The sequence below is a fragment of the Chelonoidis abingdonii genome, chromosome 4, assembly GCF_003597395.2.
Source record: "Chelonoidis abingdonii isolate Lonesome George chromosome 4, CheloAbing_2.0, whole genome shotgun sequence".
NCBI lineage: Eukaryota > Metazoa > Chordata > Testudines > Testudinidae > Chelonoidis > Chelonoidis abingdonii.
The window spans coordinates 7,101,322-7,122,742 of record NC_133772.1 but is presented as its reverse complement, the minus strand read 5'-3'; the positions used below and the strand labels follow the sequence as shown (position 1 = coordinate 7,122,742).

The window sequence follows — 21,421 nt, the reverse complement described above, 5'->3', positions numbered from 1 at the left end:
TCACATATAAAGCAGGCCTTGTAAGGTATCAGGGGAAAGCTTATGACCTGCTAAAAGTCATTTCCCTCTTTCCATATATGTAAATCATTAATGCATATGAAGTTGTGAGAACTGTGTTGTATGGTTGCCACTAAAACATGCTATAAGTTGAGGGAATCAGCCAGATATTAGCTCCCCAGAGACAAGAGCAAGGAAAGTAACCAACGCCTGGGCAGGGTGTCAAATAGCCTAACAACAGCCATTGCACAATAAGGGAGCTACAAGGCAATGACTCACCTGCATGAGGCCACACGAGGGGAATTGCTCAACCTTGCTTAAAGAGACTCAGCAATGCCTCACAGACCTGCCTGGACGCGTGTTCTACAAGCACATGGACTGAGAGTATAAAACAGGCAGAGTGGACACATACTGGGTCTGTCTCCTGCCCCCACCTCTGCTGCAAGCAGCCAAGACACTGGGAAGAAGACAAGACTCTAACACAGGAGATCGGCCCCATTTTAAGGAACAAGCCTGTAGAAAGGACTGCAGTATCCAGTGGGGTGAGAAAAACTGCTTCATCCAGTTGCCGCCCAGTCTAATAGGGTTGGGCATTTAGACTACGTGCTTTTCTTTCCTTTTCTTTTGGTAACTGCTCTGACTTGTTATGTTTTAACTCATAATCACTTAAAATTTATCTTTATAGTTAATAAATCTGTTTGTTTATTCTACCTGAAGCAGAGTGTTTGGTTTGAAGTGTGTCAGAGATTCCCCTTGGGAGAACAAGCCTGGTTCATATCAATTTCTTTATTAAATTGATGAACTTATATAAGCTCCCAGCATCCAGCGGGCAGAACCGGTCACTGCAAGACGGAGGTTCCTAGGGTTGTGTCTGGGACAGGCAATATTGGCTAGTGTCATTAGGTTGCACAATCCAAGCAGTGACTGGCCAAAAGTGCTCACTCACGTAGCTGGGAGCAGCTGACATGCCAGAGGCTGTGCGTGAACAGCCCAGGAGTGGGAGTCCTCACAGCAAAGCAGGGTAAGGCTGGCTCCCAGAGTCAAGGACTGGGGTGACCTAGCAGATCACTGGTCCAGATAACACTAGAGCGGAATGTCAACACACTGGTAATTAATATCACTGTGTACTGTATGTATTGACACCTTATAAGGAATTATGGATACTTACTGATAGCAATGTACAAAGATTATTACAAGGTGTGACTACAGAGGTACTTAGTGTCACAGGTATATGCATATTAAATTTCCCAAATGGTGGCACGTGAAATCTCTACCAAGAGCACACTGATCATCATAATCATTGCAAAATGTACGTATGGATAATGTTTAAGGAGTTATGTATGTATAAATTTTCACTTGATTTCACTGTAAACATATCTAAGTGCTGTGTGTCGAGCAGACCAGTAATCAGAGGTGAAACTGGTATGCTGGAGTGTACTGCTTCTTTGGGAACAAGAAAACTGTGAAAGCTGTGAGTGTCCAGTGGAGCAGGGGCTGGATGCTCCAGGGAGGTGCTCAGAGGGTGTGGAAATTGGAGTGTACCTGTTGCTGACCTGCAGAGGGACAGCGGAGGGAGTAGGCTGAGGGAGGAGTGCTCGTGTAGCCCATGGCAGGTGGAGCTGGGAGCTTGCCTCCAGCAGGCACAGATCGAAAGGGCAGGTGGCAGCGAGGTGTCTTGCAGCCCTGGGTATCCCTAGGAAGCGTCATATAGGGCAGTGGGGTTTGTGATGGGAGCTTCCAGGAAAATCCACTAGGATGATGGATGGGGATGTTATGGTCAGTATAGGGGGAGTCAAAGCAGCTTCAATAGTAAGCATCCAATTCTCAGAAATTCACAACTTTCTGCAACAGTCACTTTTGGGGCTGAAATTTTCCAGGCTTTGTGCATGTGCTCCTCTCTGACTCACCACATTTCATTTCCGACGTGCCTGCTCCATCCCATGGACCCCCCGTGATACCCTGATCCCCCTCACTCCTCCGCTGCTTTCAGACCCCAGTAAATACAAATTGCTCAAGGACAGAAGTACCACTCTGGGCCCTTCCTTTGATTAAGGGGAATCCTGGGCCAGGTTGTTGTCTGGTGGCTAGATTGTGCTGATAAAGTGTGCCAGAGTAAGGAGCCGAGCCAGGAACATAAACCCAACTCCCCAGGCCAGTACCTCAGTCAGTAGCCATCCTTCCTCTCTACACATCCAGCATGCTAGACGCTTCCTGACCTGCCCTCTAATCACACCAGCTGATGGTCAGAATGCTGTGACACTCGGCACCAGCTGACAATTGTGACTTTGTGCTTTGGTGCATGACCCTATGATCCAGGCTATGGCCCACCTGTGAGATAGGAAGATACATTCCCTGCAGCTGGATCAGTAGAAATAACCCCTGCCAAGGCAGCCCGGTGGACCCATATGCCACTCCCATCTCAGTGCTGTTCTATTGTGGCTCTGAAGGCAGGACCCCCATGGAGGTGGGATGGTACCAGACTGGAACTGTGCAAGGAAGTGCATTTACCAGGATTGCACTGTGGATGGAACAACAGTGGTTTGGGTTTAGGAGGCAAAGGCCCATTCATACATGTGTTCCCAGGAATCCCTCACTCGGTCCAGCAGATATACGAGCACAACGAAGAAGATCCTAATACAGGCATCCTCCTAGGGGAACAGACCCCATCAACACAGGAACAATCCATCAACACCCCCAATTTCCAGAAGAAGGCGCCTGTCCCCTGGCTGCAGGGGACAGAGAAACATTTCCCTCAATGCCATTCCCACAACTCTGAGGATGAACCAAACCTCAGGCTTCAGACTGTGAGAAGCAGATGTCTCTGACAGACATATTTTTACCTAAGTGCCATGTAGAACATTATACAATTGACCACACGCATTTTGCCTTCAACTGACACATCAGATAGCAACCGTTCTTGGAGATGGGTCCCAAGAGCATAGGCAACAATGCTTTGCTTTGGTTTGACAAGCACCTATCCACCTTAAATGAGTCATTCCTCCTGGGACAGAAGGAATTGGCAGGAGATCAGAATTATACTGAGCAATGGAAACACCCAAAAGTTGGCTTCCCACACTCCTGAGGAGCTGCTGGGTTGGACAAATTATGATTGTAGGCTACATTTGCTGTGTCAGCTTTGCCAGGTTTGATTTTTGTCCAGTCAGGAGGAGAGTTATCAAGGGCAAAGCTCCACTCCTCTAAAATACCTTGTGAAGCCTCCCCCTCATGCCTCATTATTTGCGTCTGATCAGTGGCGATCAAGGTAAAAACCTTCTGTGACTAGGGTCCCAATGATTGTCTTTTGAGTGTTATTTATTTTGCAGGATGTTTAACCCTTTCTGGCCATGTGTCACACCTTCCTAACTCTCTTCTGGGACCTTCTATGAGTTCCTCACAACTCACCAAAACCAAATCTAAAATGGCATCCCCTCTTGTTGGTACAGCAACTACTTGGTGAAGGAATCCTTCAGCTATCGCATCCAGGAAAATCTGAGCCCCATTATTATTACTAGCATTTGTCCTCCAGTCTGTATCTGGGAAGTTAAAGTTTCCCACGATCACACAATTCCCATTAGTATTTACTTCATTAAAAACATTAAAGAGGTCTCTATCCATACCCAAATCAGATCCCGGTGGTCTATAGCACACCCCAAGCACTATCTCAGGGGAGGCTCTAGTAGTTTTCTTCCCCAATGTGATTTTTGCCCAGTCAGACTCTGTCTTATCCATTCCATCCCTTCTTATTTCTTTACAGTTAACCTCATCAGTGATATACAATGCTACTCCACCACCTTTGCCTTTGCTGACATGGAGATTACCTGGACATCTCCCAACCATCTCCCCCCAATTCCTAGTTTAAAGCTCTTTTAGTCAGTTGTGCCAGACTCCAGCCTAGAAGTCTATTTCCCTCCCTACTCAGGTGAAGTCCATCCCGAGAGAACAGTCCTCTGTCCATGAATGCCTCCCAGTGGCCATACATCCCATAACCCTCTGCGGTAAGATGTGGAGATCTGCACAAGTCTGATTACCTGCTCCTACACAGAGGGAGAAAAGAACGCTCAGGTTTGTGTAGCCACTAGTGTATGCAAGGCACTCTGATATAAGAGGTCGTTAAAAACATTAGGAGCAAGAGAATGATGAAGGAAATTGTAGGTCCACTACTTAGCAGTGAAGGAGCGCTAATAATGGATGAAGCTAATAATAAGTGAAGCATTGAAACAGATTGCTGAGGGAACTTGTAGAATCCCCGTCATTTTAAGAGCTGATTGGACAAATATGTCAGGATAGTGTAGGGATACTTGGTCCTGCCTCAGCGCAGGGGGCTGGATTAAATCACCTCTCAACATCTGTTCCAGCCCTACATTTTCATGATTCAAGGAAAGCAGATCTTCCAGAACAGCATCCAGTCTTGATCTGAAGACACCACGAGATGAAACAATCTCTGTAGGAAAGTGGTGGATTCTCCTATGGTTAATTGTCTTCACTGTCAAACATTGGTGCCTACTTTCTAATTGGAATTTGTCTGGATTTAACTTCCAGCTACTGGTTCTTGTTCTGCCTTTCCCTATTAGATTAAAGATCCCTTTAGTATCTGATATTTTCACCCTGTGTCAGTTCCTCTACTGTTAGCAAGTCACCTCTCATTCTTCTTTCTGATCAGCTAAAATAGTTTGAGCTCTATGAGACTCTCGCTGTCAGGTATTTGTTCCACCCCTTATATGTTTGGTTTTTTGCAGTTCTTTTCTGCAACCTCTCCAGTTTGTCCACATCTTTTTTGAAATGCAGACCCCAGAACTGGATGCCATATTCCAGGATTGGTCTCACCAATGCCATACACAAAGCTAAAATCACCTGCCTACTCACTACTTTCCTGTTAATATATTCAATGCTCACATTAGCCCTTTTTGGCACAGCATCACCCTGGGAATTCACGTTCAGTGTTTCACGCTGGATTGTGACTCAGCTGAAGAGTAAACCCAGCCCTACTCAGGTTCCATTGAGGCTGGGTGGAGTGGAAAAATAGGCCCAGATGTAGGTGGGGAATGTGCAGAGGCTATGCTCTGCCCCGGCCTCTCCCCTCTGCTCCCCCACCACTCCCTCCTCCAGCCAGCACAGTTGTGCCTGTGCCATGGATGTTGTAAGTTGCTGCTGGCACAATTAGCAAACTCTTTCCCCTCTCCCAGAGCAAGGAGGAAGCAGGGAGCAAACAGCAGCTCCTGGGCTGTGGGCCATTTGCACTCCTAGCTCGTGGCTGGGAGTGAAGGCACAGTTTAGTCCATTGAAAACAAAACTCTTTCCCCTGGCAAAGGGTTTCCAGCCAGGGTCCCCCTGCAGCTCTTGTTCTGGTCTGCAAAGTTCTGCGTACACTAACCCATCTTCCCATTCTGGGGTTCCAGCGAGCCGTCGTCTCTGAAATTCCCAGGTGCAGCTTAGCAGAGAAGAATGAGGCCAAGTCTTTACTGAAAAGTCAGGCTGACTCAGCTACATCACCCAGGGTGTGAAAAATCCACACCCCTGAGTGACATAATATTTAAGCTAACCTATCCTGCCCCCACCCCATGCAGACAGTGCTACGTCAATGGAAGAATTCCTCCATCCACCTAGCTACTATCTCTCAGGGCAGTGGATCATTTATGCTGATGGGAGATCCCCTCCTGTCGCTGTAGTGCTGCAGTGACGCAGCCATAGGCGCCAACTCCGGGAGTGCTCCAAATGGTGGGTGATCAGCACCCATGGGGAGCCCCCTTGGGCAGCCCCCCCGATCGATCAACTCCTCCCCCTCCGTCCCAGTTCTTCCTGCCCACTGTGATCAGCTGTTCCCATGGCATGCAGGAGGTGCTGGGGTGGAGGGGCAGAAGCGAGGATGGGGTGCACTCAGGGGAGGGGGCAGAACAGGGAAGCCCCAGAGCTTCCTGCAGCAAAGAGAGACACCCGGAGGTAAGTCTGATTTCCCCCTGAGAACAGCTATGAAGGGGAAGGACAAGTCCTGGGCCTCCCCAGCCTGGCTGAGAGTTGCAGCAAGGAGCCCCTGCCTGGAACACTCCCAGCAGCATGGGGGAGATCAGATTTCACAGGGAAGGGCTTATTTCATGGGCTATGACACATTTTTCACTGCTGCGAAATTGGTGGGGCCCTAGTTAACAGCAAGACCCTGAGGCCAGAAGGGTTAGGAAGAAGAGCAGGAGGGAAGGAAGAGGAAGCCATTGATATCAATAGATGGTGGACCTAGCAGAGAGTTAGAGGCAGGCTGGTGACTATCAGGTGAAGGTTCCCATTCTGAAAATCCCTATTTATGCAGGGGGGTGGGGGAAATGTTTTCCCATACAAGCAGCCCCCTGGAAATCCAGGGTTGTGCCTACACTCGGTGGTCTTGGCTAACCACAACAGCCTCTTGTAACAATGCACCCACAGGCATGTAAAGCACCCCGCTGTTGAGTAGACCTGCTCTGAGCAAGGTTAGACACCAGGGTACTTGAAACACTGGATGCTCCCTGGAGCTCTGTCTACATCTCCCCCTCCTCCCCCAGCACAGCTGTGCTGGTAAGAGGGTTTAGTTGAGCAAACAGCTCCTGGTCTAGCTACAGTGGGGCTGTTTGGGCCAGCAGGAGTTGGCAGGATTGGATCCCAATGAAAGAGGTTCAATTGCAAACAGATTCACTGCAAACTTTAAACCTAGTGTCCGTCACATCATTGTAGTTTGGGTCTTATCCCTGGGCGGAACCTGTAGTGTGTTGGAGCAGGGGGCAACAAAGTCAACAGCTGCTGTCGTTTTCCATTAAAATGCATCTCCAGGAGGGTCTCTCAACCTCCTCTGGTGGAATAGATCCTGCCTTCCCCATCTTGCAATGGACTGGCCAGTCTACTGACCAGTGTCAGCTTAGGCCACTCCACACTCTGGCCCCATTGCCCAATCTCCTGCTTTCCTGGCTCTTTTTCTCTCCACCCTTCACTGCTCTCGTGTAGTCCTCTTTATTTTGTTCCTATCACTTTTGTTGTTTTCTTGCTTTTTCTCTTGTCTCTTGTTGATTTCCTCCCCCACCAGCTGTCTGGGACTCAGAAAACCTGGGCTTTGCCACTGTCTTGTGGGATGTCTTTGGTCAAGTCACTTCACCACTCTGTGCCTCAGTTTACCGCAGCTGTACAATAGGGATAATGATGTTTCCTCCTTAAGATCTGCTGCTGCAAGAGCTAGGTATTATCCTCATGACCTGGCCACAGGAGCATCTGAACTACACAGCTACACGATAATTACAACTGCCTAGATGCTTACGAACTCCTACCCACAACATTTCACTTTTTGTTAAAAAAAAAAAAAAAACCTAGGTAAATAAATGGCAGAAAAACCTCATTAATGAAGAATGAAGGCTGCCAAGTTGTATCTTGAGCCCTTCCAGGGCACTGAATTCAGGGAAACTCAACCTGTTGAAAATAAGGAAATACAGCATTAAGGTACACGCCCATGAAACCCTAACTCTGCCCTCTTTGAGCGATGACCCTATATGCCTCTTCTTGCGCACCTGCCTTTGCCCTGTACTCAGGGCCGGAGCAAGGAAGTTTCGCGCCCTAGACAAAACTGCCACCTTGCACCCACCCCAAGCCTCATGGCAGCTCTGCCCTGAGGTGCCCGCCCCTGTGGCAGCTCCCCCCCTGCCCTGAGGCACCCCTCCGGCAGCTCCCCCTCCCCCCAGAGCCGTCCGGCACCTCCCCACGCCAGCTCACCTCTTCGCCAGAAGCCCTGCTGTCACGCGGCTCCTGCCATGTGTGCTAAGCAGCGGAGCTGTGCCCAACCGCCGGTGCCTCCACTGGCAATGAGAAGGATGGAGTGGCTGCTGTGTTGGGAGCACATTTTTAAAGCCTTTCAGAGGCCGGCAGCTCAGACTCCCTCTCCCTCCCAGCACAGCGGCCGCTGACAGGCTTTAAAAAAAAATTGGGGGTGCCGCTTTTTGGGGCCCCCAAATGTTGGCGCCCTGGGCAACTGCCTAGTTGGCCTAAATGGTAGCACCAGCCCTGCCTGTACTGAACTGGGGTGACTACACAAGCCCTACATGCTAACACTTTGGCTACTGTCCAGAAAGAAGAGTACAGTTGCTATGTTTTACAGTGCCTTTGCCCCATGCTCATAATGGCGTCTAACACGATACTGTCACCTAGCCGTCATTAACCTCATCTCTGGGACACTTTCTGGGGGTACATACAGCTGGGAGGCACCCCGCTACCAGCTGTCCTTAGCATGAGGGAGCCTTGTTTGTGTCTTCAGAGGGTCAGCTCCCCAACTCCATGAACCACAGGCAACACAAGCCCTGCCTTCCAGGCCTCAGTAGGCACCAGTCTCTCTGCAAGTTGGCAATAGGCACAGTCCAGCCCTCTGAACATCTCCCTGGGGCAGTGGTTCTCAACCAAGGGTACATGTACCCCTGGGGGTATGCAGAGGTCTTCCAAGGGGTACAACAACTCATCAAACTATTTGCCTAGTTTTACAAGAGGCTACATAAAAAGCACTAGCGAAGTCCGTACAAACTAACATTTCCTACAATGACCTTGTTTATACTGCTCTATATACTGTACATTGAAATATAAGTGCAGTATTTATATCCCAAATGATTTATTTTATAATTATATGGTAAAAATAAGAAAGTCAGCAATTTGTTAATATTAGTGCGCTGTGACACTTTTGTATTTTTAATGTCTGATTTTGTAAGCAAGTAGTTTTTCAGTGGGGTGAAACTTGGGGTACACAAGACAAATCAGACTCCTGGAAGGGGTACAGTAGTCAAGAAAGGTTGAGCACCACTGCCCTGAAGGCTCGAGCCCCTGCTCCACTGGACATTTGCCATATTCACAAATTTGCTGCACCCAGAGAAGCAGGACACCCACGTGACCCATTTCACCTCTGATCACGCAGCACTTAGATATGTTTGTAGTGAAATCAAGTATAAGTTTATTTAACAAAGCCCAGAGATTCAAGTAGCAGCAAGTAGAAGTATTGGAAACAAATGGTTACACGTAAAATAATATCATAACATGCATTCTAGAGCCAAGACTTAATTAAACTCAGGGTTAGCATTTGGCTCAGTTTGCAAACAGGTATCCACGGAGAGACAATACACACACATGGCCATATAGGAAGATAAGTATCTGTTACTTCCTGCTGGAAAAAAACATGTCCGAGACCTGTCATCTCCTGGTTACCTGCTGATAGGGAAAACCCGACCCTGCCCCCGGCCTCAGGCTGTTTGCTAAGAAGTAGGCCCAAAAGCCTTCAGCCCAAAAGCCTTCAGCTAACAGCAAGAGTCCTAACTTGTTTTCTCTTGTTTCTACAGAAAGGTCGCTAGGGCATGAGGAAACTCAGGGAAAGGGGAACTGGAAACAGGATCACGGGTGGCCCATAAGTGTCAGCTCAGCTTGTGTCAGTATGGTAATGGCTTTTGCAAAATGTAACTGCAAGTAGGGGGTTATTGTAGAACAGTTAGACCATCAGCATGATTGCAAAAGAACAGTAACAAAGAATAACCCAAATTGGACTGACGGTAAAATAACCTGCTGATTTGCAATATTAAATTACCAAATAAGGCAAATAACATATGTAACCAGCGTGTTACGTTTTGCGGTTTTAACCTTTATAAGCTTGGTAATATTTGTAAGGGACAGAGCAGCTTATCCTCTTGCATGGGGTCACGCTGTCTCTCTCTGCATATATGCTTGTATAAAATAAAGGTGCCTCAGGCTGTCTGATCCAAAATTAATCGTGTGGTTGATTTTCCACAACACTGCCTTAAGAACATGAGTTCTAGTAAGGACACATGGCTCCTGAAATATTATCTGTCCATATATTTCATAGTGATTATGATGGTCAGTGGGCTACAGGCTCTCAGTACAGACCTTACATGCTATTCTTCAGTGAATTATTAGGCAGATGGCCACTCCAAGGGGTACCTGTAAAACTCTGTGCATCCCCCGTCAGTTGGCATCAGTCTCCCAGCTCACTACTAACAATCCCCATGGCAAGAAAACCCCTGTCCCCGATTAGTCATACAACATATACCACACAGTGTTGCAATGAGGAATACGAGATCTTTCAAGGCACCTATTCCTCACTTTCCTTTGATCACATATACAGGGGGCAGGGACTCGCATACACCCCCGGAGGGCCTCAGCCTCTGATCACCTCCTATCACAATCACAGCTCTGCCAAGCTGCTCCAGCTAATCCCTCCATCAGGGCTGGCTTTATGTATGGCAGAGCCCGATTCCAATACCCAGCGGCGGTCTGGGGCTTTGGCGGCACTTCGGTGGCAGGGGTTCCGCTCCAGGTCTTCTGCGGCACCGAAGGAAAAGCCCCCCATTGAAATGCCGCTGGAAAGGACTTTACCCCGCCCCCCCGCTGCTGGTTGAGTAAAAAAAAATAAAAAAAATAAAGACATCTTAGGTGCAGGGGCCTCTTAGGCACAGGGCCTGATTCTGGGAAATTGGGAGGAATCATCTTCAAACCGACCCTGCCCTCCATCATTCAATACAGTGATACCTCACCCAGTGAATGCAGCTGGGGTGCACACGGCTAATTCCCAGTGGCTATTGCCGGCTCCAGGTTTGGGAGGGGAAGAGTTAAACTGAAGAGATTATAAGTATTTCAGGGAAGGACATGTCTCTTATTGTGTTTGTACAGTGCCTGGCCCAGTGGGGTCCCTGGTCTTAGCTGGACCTTGTGGGTGCTCATGCCTACAACGGGGCAAATAACTGATTGTTCAGTGGCAGTTCTGAAAAGAAAATTAGTTTGGGTTGAAGTAAATCCAGCTAGTCCTATAAGAAGAGGGGAAGAGTCAATGGAGATAACAACCCCAAACATGAGCCCCAGTAGGATACGGGATGGGTTGCGCAGGATTGCAAGGGTGAATAGGAATCGAGGGGACTTGCAGCCAGAGGGAACAGGGGATAGACCGGAGAATTGCACCATCACCAGGAAAAGGCAGGTCTGCATGACTGGAGACACCTTACTGAGAAGAATAGACAGGCCTGTAACCAGAGCTGATCCAGAGAACAGAAGGGTGTGCTGTCTGCCGGGTGCTAAGATATGGGATGTGGACCTGAGACTGAAGAGGATCCGAATGGGAGCGGGAAAGAATCCACTGATTGTCCTTCATGTGGGAATGAATGATACATCTAGATTCTCGGTAGAACATATCAAGGGAGACTATGCCAGGCTGGGGGAAGACGCTTAAGGAAATCGAGGCTCAGATGATCTTCAGTGGGATTCTGCCTGTTCCTAGAGAAAGGCAACAAAGGTGTGACAAGATTATGATGATCAACAGATCGCTCAGGCAATGGTGCTACAAGGACGGCTTTGGGATGTGTGGCCACTGGGAGGCATTCGTGGACAGAGGACTGTTCTCTCGGGATGGACTTCACCTGAGTAGGGAGGGAAATAGACTTTTAGGATGGAGGCTGGCACAACTGATTAAGAGAGCTTTAAACTAGGAATTGGGGGAGATGAAGGACAGTTGGGAGATGTCCAGGTAATCTCCACGCCAAGATTTTAATATTGACAGAGGAAGAAAAAAGGGATAAGCAGGAAAAGGATACAGCCATGGGTAGGAGAATGGACATAAGGAGGAAGGGTACTGTAGATAACTAGTCTAATAGGTGATATTGGTGGTAGAATGTCTGGGTGCCTAATTGGGTAAAGAATGTGAGTGAAGCCAAACAGCAAAAATTAAGATGTTTGTACACCAATGTGAGAGAGCCTAGGTAACAAAATGGAGGAACTAGAGCTACTGGTGCAGGAAGTGAAACCAGATATTATAGGGATAACAGAAACATGGTGGAATAGTAGTCATGACTGGAGTACAGGTATTGAAGGGTATGTGCTGTTTAGGAAAGACAGAAATAAAGGCAAAGGTGGTGGAGTAGCATTGTATATCAATGATGAGGGTAGACTGTAAAGAAATAAGAAGTGATGGAATGGATAAGACAGAGTCTGTCTGGGCAAAAATCACATTGGGGAAGAAAGCTACTAGAGCCTCCCCTGGGATAGTGCTTGGGGTGTGCTACAGACCGCCAGGATCTGATTTGGATATGGATAGAGACCTCTTTAATGTTTTTAATGAAGTAAATACTAATGGGAATTGTGTGATCATGGGAGACTTTAACTTCCCAGATATAGACTGGAGGACAAGTGCTAGTAATAATAATAGGGCTCAGATTTTCCTGGATGCGATAGCTGATGGATTCCTTCACCAAGTAGTTGCTGAACCAACAAGAGGGGATGCCATTTTAGATTTGGTTTTGGTGAGTAGTGAGGACTCATAGAAGAAATGGTTGTAGGGGACAACCTTGGTTTTTGAGTGATCATGAGCTAATTCAGTTTAAACTAAATGGAAGGATAAACAAAATAGATCTGTGACTAGGGTTTTTGATTTCAAAAGGGCTAACTTTAAAGAATTAAGGAAATTAGTTAGGGAAGTGGATTGGACTGAAGAACTTGGGATCTAAAGGTGGAGGAAGCCTGGAATTACTTCAAGTCAAAGTTGCAGAAACTATCAGAAGCCTGCATCCAAGAAAGGGGAAAAAATTCATAGGCAGGAGTTGTAGACCAAGCTGGATGAGCAAGCATCTCAGAGAGGTGATTAAGAAAAAGCAGAAAGCCTACAAGGAGTGGAAGATGGGAGGATCAGCAAGGAAAGCTACCTTATGAGGTCAGAACATGTAGGGATAAAGTGAGAAAGGCCAAAAGCCATGTAGAGTTGGACCTTGCAAAGGGAATTAAAACCAATAGTAAAAGGTTCTATAGCCATATAAATAAGAGAAAAAACAAAGAAAGAAGAAGTGGGACCACTAAACACTGAGGATGGAGTGGAGGTTAAGGATAATCTAGGCATGGCCCAATATCTAAACAAATACTTTGCCTCAGTCTTTAATGAGGCTAATGAGGAGCTTAGGGATAATGGTAAGGATGACAAATGGAATGAGATATGGAGGTAGATATTACCACATCTGAGGTAGAAGCCAAACTCGAACAGCTTAATGGGAAAAATCGGGGGCCCAGATAATCTTTCATCCAAGAATATTAAAGGAACTGGCACATGAAATTGCAAGCCCATTAGCAAGAATTTTTAATGAATCTGTAAACTCAGGGGTTGTACCGTATGACTGGAGAATTGCTAACATAGTTCTATCTTTAAGAAAGGGGAAAAAATGATCCAGGTAACTACAGGCCTGTTAGTTTGACATCTGTAGTATGCAAGGTCTTGGAAAAAATTTGAAGGAAAAAGTAGTTAAGGACATTGAGGTCAATGGTAATTGGGACAAAATACAACATGGTTTTACAAAAGGTAGATCATGCCAAACCAACCTGATCTCCTTCTTTGAGAAGGTAACAGATTTTTTTAGACAAAGGAAACAGTGGATCTAATTTACCTCGATTTCAGTAAGGCATTTGATACGGTTCCACATGGGGAATTATTAGCTAAATTGGAAAAGATGGGGATCAATATGAAAATTGAAAGGTGGATAAGGAACTGGTTAAAGGGGAGACTACAACAGGTCACTGAAAGGTGAACTGTCAGGCTGGAGGGAGGTTACTAGTGGAGTTCCTCAGGGATCGGTTTTGGGACCAATCTTATTTAATCTTTTTATTACTGACCTTGGCACAAAAAGTGGGAATGTGCTAATAAAGTTTGCGGATGACACAAAGCTGGGAGTATTGCCAATACAGAGAAGGACCGGGATATCATACAGGAAGATCTGGATGACCTTGTAAACTGGAGTAATAGTAATAGGATGAAATTTAATAGTGAAAAGTGCAAGGTCATGCATTTAGGGATTAATAACAAGAATTTGTTATAATAACTGGGGACACATCAGTTGGAAGTAACAGAGGAGGAGAAGGACCTCGGAGTATTGGTTGATCACAGGATGACTATGAGCCACCAATGTGATATGGCCGTGAAAAAAGCTAATGCAGTCTTGGGATGCATCAGGCGAGGTATTCCAGTAGAGATAAGGAGGTGTTAGTACCATTATACAAGGCACTGGTGAGACCTCATCTGGAATACTGTGTGCAGTTCTGGTCTCCCATGTTTAAGAAGGATGAATTCAAACTGGAACAGGTTCAGAGAAGGGCTACTAGGATGATCCGAGGAATGGAAAACCTGTCTTATATGAAAGGAGACTTCAAAGAGCTTGGCTTGTTTAGCCTAACCAAAAGAAGGCTGAGGGGAGATATGATTGCTCTCTATAAATATATCAGAGGAATAAATACCAGGGAGGGGAGAGGAATTATTTAAGCTCAGTACCAATGTGGACACAAGAACAAATGGATATAAACTGGCCATCAGGAAGTTTAGACTTGAAATTAGATGAAGGTTTCTAACCATCAGAGGAGGAGTGAAGTTCTGGAACAGCCTTCCAAGGGGAGTAGTGGGGGCAAAAAGACATATCTGGCTTCAAGACTAAGCTTGATAAGTTTATGGAGGGATGGATAATGGGGATAGCCTAATTTTGGCAATTAATTGTCTTTGACTACTAGCGGTAAATATGCCCAATGGCTTGTGATGGGATGTTAGATGGGGTGGGATCTGAGTTACTAACAGAGAATCAGACACAGGTTTGATACAGGAGTGGGTGGGTGAGATTCTGTGGCCTGCATTGTGCAGGAGGTCATACTAGATGATCATATCAGTCCCTTCTGACCTTAAAGTCTATGATTCTTTGAAATCTCTCTCTCTCTTTTTTTTTTGCCATAGTCAGTGAATTGAATAAGTCCATTGCAGGCCTGTTCCAGATCAAACTTGGGGGTTGTCTATATCCCAGCTATACTCTGTATATGTGTGTGTGTGTGTGAGAGAGAGAGAGAGAAAACAGTGACTCCACCATCAACATCTTCTCTTCTGGCCATTTTGTGAATGGCCGGAACTATTAATGTCAAATTCCCAAAGAGTTTTGGGTTGACTGAAACTGTATATTTTGGCAAATAAACTATTCATAAAAAACATTTCACCCACCTCTAGTCATCACCATAGTCCCTGAAAGCTCTTGTACAAAGGACCTTACCTGAGTTTCACAATGACCAATGGAAAGGCTTGTGTGTTTGCTACACAGATTGAACCAGGATCTTTGACATGCTTATGTTTACACTGTAGACAGGGTGTCAGGCTCTTGTGTAGTGACTTTGTGCTGTTATTCTCTTGATTTTTGCCATTTGATTTCTCTCTTGCAAACTGCAGAGCTGCATCATTGACCTTTCTTTTTTGTTTCTTCAGACACTAGCCTGTGGAACGGAGAAGAGAGATGACGGAGGATGAATTTTGGAAATGGAGGGAGGAAGAGCCGAAGTATGAAGATGGCATCAAATGGACGTCCCTGAGACACAATGGTCCAGCATTTCCTCCCCCCTATGAACAACTGCCCGACAATATCAAGTTTTATTACAATGGGGAGATTGTGACACTCAATGCGGAAGCAGAAGAGGTTGCCAGCCTTTATGCCAAAATGCTGGACCATAAGCTGACGAGAGATGAGACCTTTCGCAAAAACTTCTTCACTGACTGGAAGGACACTATGTCACCGGAGGTGAAGAAGGTCATTGCTTCTTTGGATCAATGTGATTTTAGAGAGATGGCTGCCTACTACAAAAAAAGAAAACCAATGAAAAAGTACAACAGGAATTTGGCTATTTTTTCTTGGATGGCCACAAACAGAGAATTGGGAACTATAACATCAGCCCCCCTGGCTTGTTAGTTGGAAGGAACTCACCCAACAGGGGAAAGCTGAAGAAGAAGATCCTGCCAGAAGATGTCACCATCAACTGCAGCGAGAAAGAGGTTCCTGAGCCCCCGCCAGGACGCCGCTGGGGACAAGTTCAGCATAACCCTGCAGTTATTTGGCTGGCCTCTTGGAAAGAGAGCCCACCGGAAAAACTCAAATACATGATGCCACATGCCAGCTCTAAACTCATGGGAGAAAATGACTGGAAGAAATATGAAGTAGCCCGAAGCCTGAAGCACCACAGAGCCCAGATTCAGGAGCAGTACAGCAAGGACTGGGATTCTGAGGACAAGTCGCTGCGGCAGCGGGGGGTTGTGCTTTACTTAATTGACAAGTTTGCATTCAGAGTAGGTAATAAAACTAAAGACGGGATGACGACTGATACTTTTGGTTGCTGCTCCCTCAGAGTGAAGCATGTGACGCTACATGAAGACCATAAAGGAGAAACAAAAAAGGTTGAGTTTAATTTCATGGGTAAAAGTTCCATCCTATACAAAAAAATGGTGCCAGTGGAAGAGAAGGTGTTTAGGAATCTCCAGCAGTTTAAGGAGGAGAAGGGGGAGAAAGGTGAAGTGGATCTATTTGATCAAGTGAATCCCCAGGTGCTGCGTACGTATCTTAAAAGTTTAATGAAGGGCTTGACAACAAAGGTTTTTCGAACACACATTGCCTGCATAACAATGGAACAGCAGCTGAAAAATCTCACTCATCATCACATCAAGAACAAGGTCTTGTCCTTCAACGAAGCCAACAGAAAAGTTGCAGAACTCTGCAACCACCAGCGGACAAAAACTGAACTGCATTGGTCTGACCTACAAGACAAAACTGAGGCCAGCACAGATGAACTTTCTCTGTTAAAGAAAAAGCTAGAGCAAGCCATGCAAGGCATCAACACAGAAGAGCTCAAGAGTGATGTGAAGAGAAAAGACGATGAACTGAGGAAATTGGATGTGAAGAGCAGGATGGAGGAAAACAAACAGCTAAACTTGAACAGCTCCAATCTGTACTATATAGACCCAAGGATCATTGTGGCATGGTGTATAAAATGGGGAGTTCCAGTGGAGGAAATCTACACCAAAGCCCAACGTGATAAATTTGCCTGGGCCATTCACATGAACAATGAGAACTTTGAATTCTAGTCCTTGTTTCATGGTGCTTTCCAGCCAAGTGCAGTGCTCAGTGCCCGGAGTGGAAATGAAGATCAAGAGAAACCATGTGTGAGCTGATTCTACGGGCACTGTTTTAATGATCAAGCCATGCCGAGAAGAATCCATGGGGCGAAGGCTGCTTAATTTGAATCCTACTTTACAAACGTAGCCCAGTGCACTGGAGATGATTCTTACTAGGCAACTGTTTCCAAAGAGGAATAAAGTGATGACTTGCTGTTTAGCTTTAGTTGGAAATCACTCCCGGGTTTGTGTGGTGTCGACAGACCAGCTCTGTAATGGTGATAGGCCAGCTCAGGTCAGAGTCTCAGAACAATTCACTTGGGTGCAAATCTCAAAGAAGTGTTAAGTGTTACTTGTCTGTTAAATGGTAATGTTATTGTCTTCATTTATCTAGAACCAGTTGAATTATATATATAATATCCTGTACTTAATTAACCCCCTAGATCAAAGGATGTTAAGTGTTCGGAAGTGAATTTATCTGAGGTGTAAAACTGCATGAAAGCTCACGAATTGTTCCTAGATTACTGTAACTAAATGCATTATATATGTCCCTGTAACTGAATGCCCCATTAACTGAGATTACAGCCTTAGAACTTAAATCAGAAGGTTGTTAACTTCAAAGCATAAGTCATTATGTAGGACAATGGAAGAGCCACAAACTTTGTCTGCAAATAGTCAACCAAGCAAGAGCCCATGGTATGCTGAGGACGCTAGCCACACTGTTTTCAACTATTAGAATGCACACAGGAAGCGATTCTGCATCTTTGATCTATTTGGATGCTACTAGGGGGCATTCCAGATACAAGATAGAGGTCCACAAAGCCATTTTGGACAACCCTGAGAGAGTTGTGGAAATCAGCAGACATCACATCACTGCTATCAGTTAGAACTACAAACTAGGACTCACCTGTTATGTATTTTACCTGCTTTATGCTCTCAATAACTCTCATTTCTTTTTCTTAGCTAATAAATATTTAGTTAGTTTACTAAAGGAATTGGCTACAGTGTTGCCTTTGATGTGAGATCAAGAGTATCCATTGACTTGGGGTAAGTGGCTGGCCTTTTGGGATCAGGAGTAATCTAATGTGTGGAGTGGTGAATTTTGGTTTTAATAACCTTTCATCATAAAGTCCAGTTTGTCTGGGTGGTAAAGAGAAGCTAGAGAGCTTATGGGGATTGTCTGTGGCTCCATGGTATAGTCATATATTAATCAAGGAGCTGATGTGGTGAAATCTAATGATAGAATATAACACCAGTCTGGGGTGTCTGCCCTCTTTTTTGACAGTCTGACCGGAGGCCTGGTCTACACTAGTCTGTTATTTTGCAATTAGCTGAGTTAATTAGAAAAAAAAAAAGATTCCATCCACATGACCAAACCGTTTTTTTCAATTTAAAGGGCTCTTTAATCCGATTTCTGTACTCCACCTCGGCAAGTGGAGTAGCGCTTAAATCAAGATCGCAATCCTGGGTTAAAGGTATTGTGGATGCAATTCGACGTTATTGGCCTCTGGGAGCTATCCCAGAATGCTCCCTTGTGACCACTCTGGACAACACTCTCAACTCCGATGCACTAGCCAGGTGGGCAGGAAAAGCCCCGGGAACTTTTGAATTTCATTTCCTGTTTGGTCACCATCAGCACAGGTGACCATCAGCATAGGCGACCATGCAGAGTCCACCATTACAAGAGATCACGCAGTCCCAGATTCGCAGATGAGCTCCAGCATGGTCCGAAAGGGAGGTACTGGATCTCATCGCATGTTGGGGAGATGAATCTGTTATGGCAGAACTATGTTCCAAAAAAAGAAATGCAAATACGTATGCTAAACTCTCCAGGGCCATGACTGAAAAAGGCTACTCCAGGGACACAGAGCAGTGTCATACAAAAATCAAGGAGCTCAGGCAAGCGTACCAAAAAGCCAGGGAGGTGAATGGGCACTCTGGGTCACACCCCCATACATTCCGCTTCTACTGTGAGCTCCATGCAATCATGGGAGGTGACGCCAACACTACCGCACCACTGTCCATGGACACCTGCAAGGGGGTAGTTGCATGGAGCAAGGAGGAAGAGTCACTGGAGGATGAAGAGGAGGAGGAGGAGAGTGCACAGGCGGCAAGTGCGGAATCAGTTTTTCCCCCTAGCCAGGAACTATTCTTAATGCTGGAACCAATAGCCTCCCCCCACTACTAATGTGGGCTCCCAGACCATGACCCTGGAGAAGGTACTTCTGGTGAGTGAGAGCCTGATCGAAGCCACATGGTGGTGGGGGAGGGGGAAACCCAGCCGGGCTGGGCTATTCATGTTTAGTTTAAAGGGCTCATCCCTGCTCAGAGCCTCACTGGAGCCACGCAATGGGTGCGACGTATGTGTGTGTGTGTTGTGTGAAGCAATTGTCCCAGACAGCCCGTAGGGCCTCCTTTTATATGGCAAACCCACCAGGCATTACTTGCTATGGGAAAGGGGGCGCAGAAGTTTGAAAGCATTGAAATGAATGTAGAAGAAGCAGAACGCCATGTGCCCCTAGGCTGCCTGCAAGCTGAATTCTGTTGCCCGGCCATATGTGATGGCTTACTCATACCAAAGTGTCCTCTTTGTTCTCTGAAATGTATTTTTTAAAATACTACCCTTCCTTTCTCCTTCTGCTGTGCTCTTTTAATTGCCCTGCTGTCTGGCTGTGCGAAATTGGCCACCAGGCGAGTTGCCTCAACCTCCAACCCCACCATAAACGTCTCCCCCTTACTCTCACAGAGATTGTGGAGCACACAACGAGCAGCAATTACATTTGGAATATAGGTTGTGCTGAGATTTAACTGAGTCAGTAAACTATGCCAGTGCGCTTTCAAACGTCCAAAAGCACATTCTACCACCATTCTGCACTTGTTCAGCCTATAGTTGAACTGCTCCTTACTGCTGGCCACGGTGCCTGTGTACGGCTTCATGAGCCATGGCATTAAGGAGTAGGCTGGATCCCCGAGGATAACTATAGGCATTTCAACATCCCCAACAGTAATTTTCTGGTCTGGAAGGTAAGTCCCTTCCTGCAGCTGTTCAAAAAGACCAGAGTTCCTGAAGATGCGAGCATCATGCACCTTTCCCGGCCATCCTATGTTGATGTGGGTGAAACGTTCCTTGTGGTCCACCAGTGCTTGCAGCACCATTGAAAAGTACCCCTTGCGGTTTATGTACTGGCCGCCCTGGTGTGCCAGAGTGAAGACAGAGATATGCATTCCGTCTATCACCTGCCGCAGTTAGGGAATCCCAGATGACACCATCTTTGCAGCCAGGCATTCACCTCCATGATGGACCTGTCTCTGCCCGAGCCCCTACTTTTGACAGGAAGGATTAAAGAGAATACCATTTGCGCTCCAAACTCCTTCACCCGTACTCCCAGAGCCCTGTAGTCACTCTTGATCCACTCAGTGTCACACCTCGCAGTATCATTTGTGCCCACATGGATGAGTAGCATGGGGTAGTAGTCAGACACCTGGATAATCCTCGACAATGCCTCCGTAACGTCTCGGATACGGGCCCCCGGCAGGCAGCATACCTCCCAAGAGGAAATGTTAGGGTGACAGATGGACGCCTTTGTTCCCTTCTCTGACCACCACTACTCTACGTTTCCTATTCACAGTGGTGGCAACAGACCTCCCAACCTTAGGGGTATGAGGCTTCTCCTCCTTTGCTGTAGGGGGTGATTCTTTCTCTTCTGTATCAAGAAGAGCATAACAATTTCCTATTACCATGGCAGGAGGGTTTGGAGCAGGGGTGGAGCACTGCCCGCTGCCGGAAGTAACCAGCTGCCAGTGTCCACCCTGAGCCTCTACTGCTCCACCAGTGGTGTGTCAGCAGTCCCATGTACTGGGACAGCTACCTCAGCTGTCTCCACATGGACACTGTCCAGGATTTGCTCATGGATTTGGATACTTCTCAACCTAGCCACCTCCTCCTGTAGCTCTCCTACCTGCTGCCTGAGAGATTCCACCAGCAGGCACTTTCACATTGGATGGTCCCCCCAGCCTGGATGTCAGTAAGTGGGAATTGCAAGTCACAGTCTCTGCAAAACCACACCAGGATCTAGGTAGAAGCACCTGGCTACAGGCAGGTGGAGGAGACAGAAGCAGTGGTGGCACAGGTGTTGTGGGTCTTCCTCACCATTGTAGGCCTCCCTATGTCAAACTCTCATGTCTGCAGCCCTCTGTCTGCTTAAACTCAACCCTTGTTTCTCGGTGGTTATTAGAATGACTGTGACAAACTAATGCAGGTAAGGGGAAGTTTATGCAGACTCAGGGTGGTTTATGGAGGGGATCCAAAGCTGGCGGAGCTCCGCTGGGGGGCATGGAATGAAAGTGCCATCTGTGCTGAGTTGTTGTCCCATGGACTGGAGTACCATGTATGTCTCACCAGGGGCATGGGACAGGGATCCTGCTCTAGGTGGATTTTTGGGATGGGAAGAGAGCTGTGAACCAGCTGCCCCTCCCCCCATTCTCAGTCTCTGCACT

At 46.6% G+C, this 21,421-nt stretch overlaps 1 pseudogene; it reads left to right on the top strand.

Moving 5' to 3' along the window:
* Positions 1-347: 347 nt before the first annotated feature.
* On the top strand, positions 348-17,874 carry LOC116822213 (DNA topoisomerase 1 pseudogene; annotated as a pseudogene).
* Positions 17,875-21,421: the final 3,547 nt, after the last annotated feature.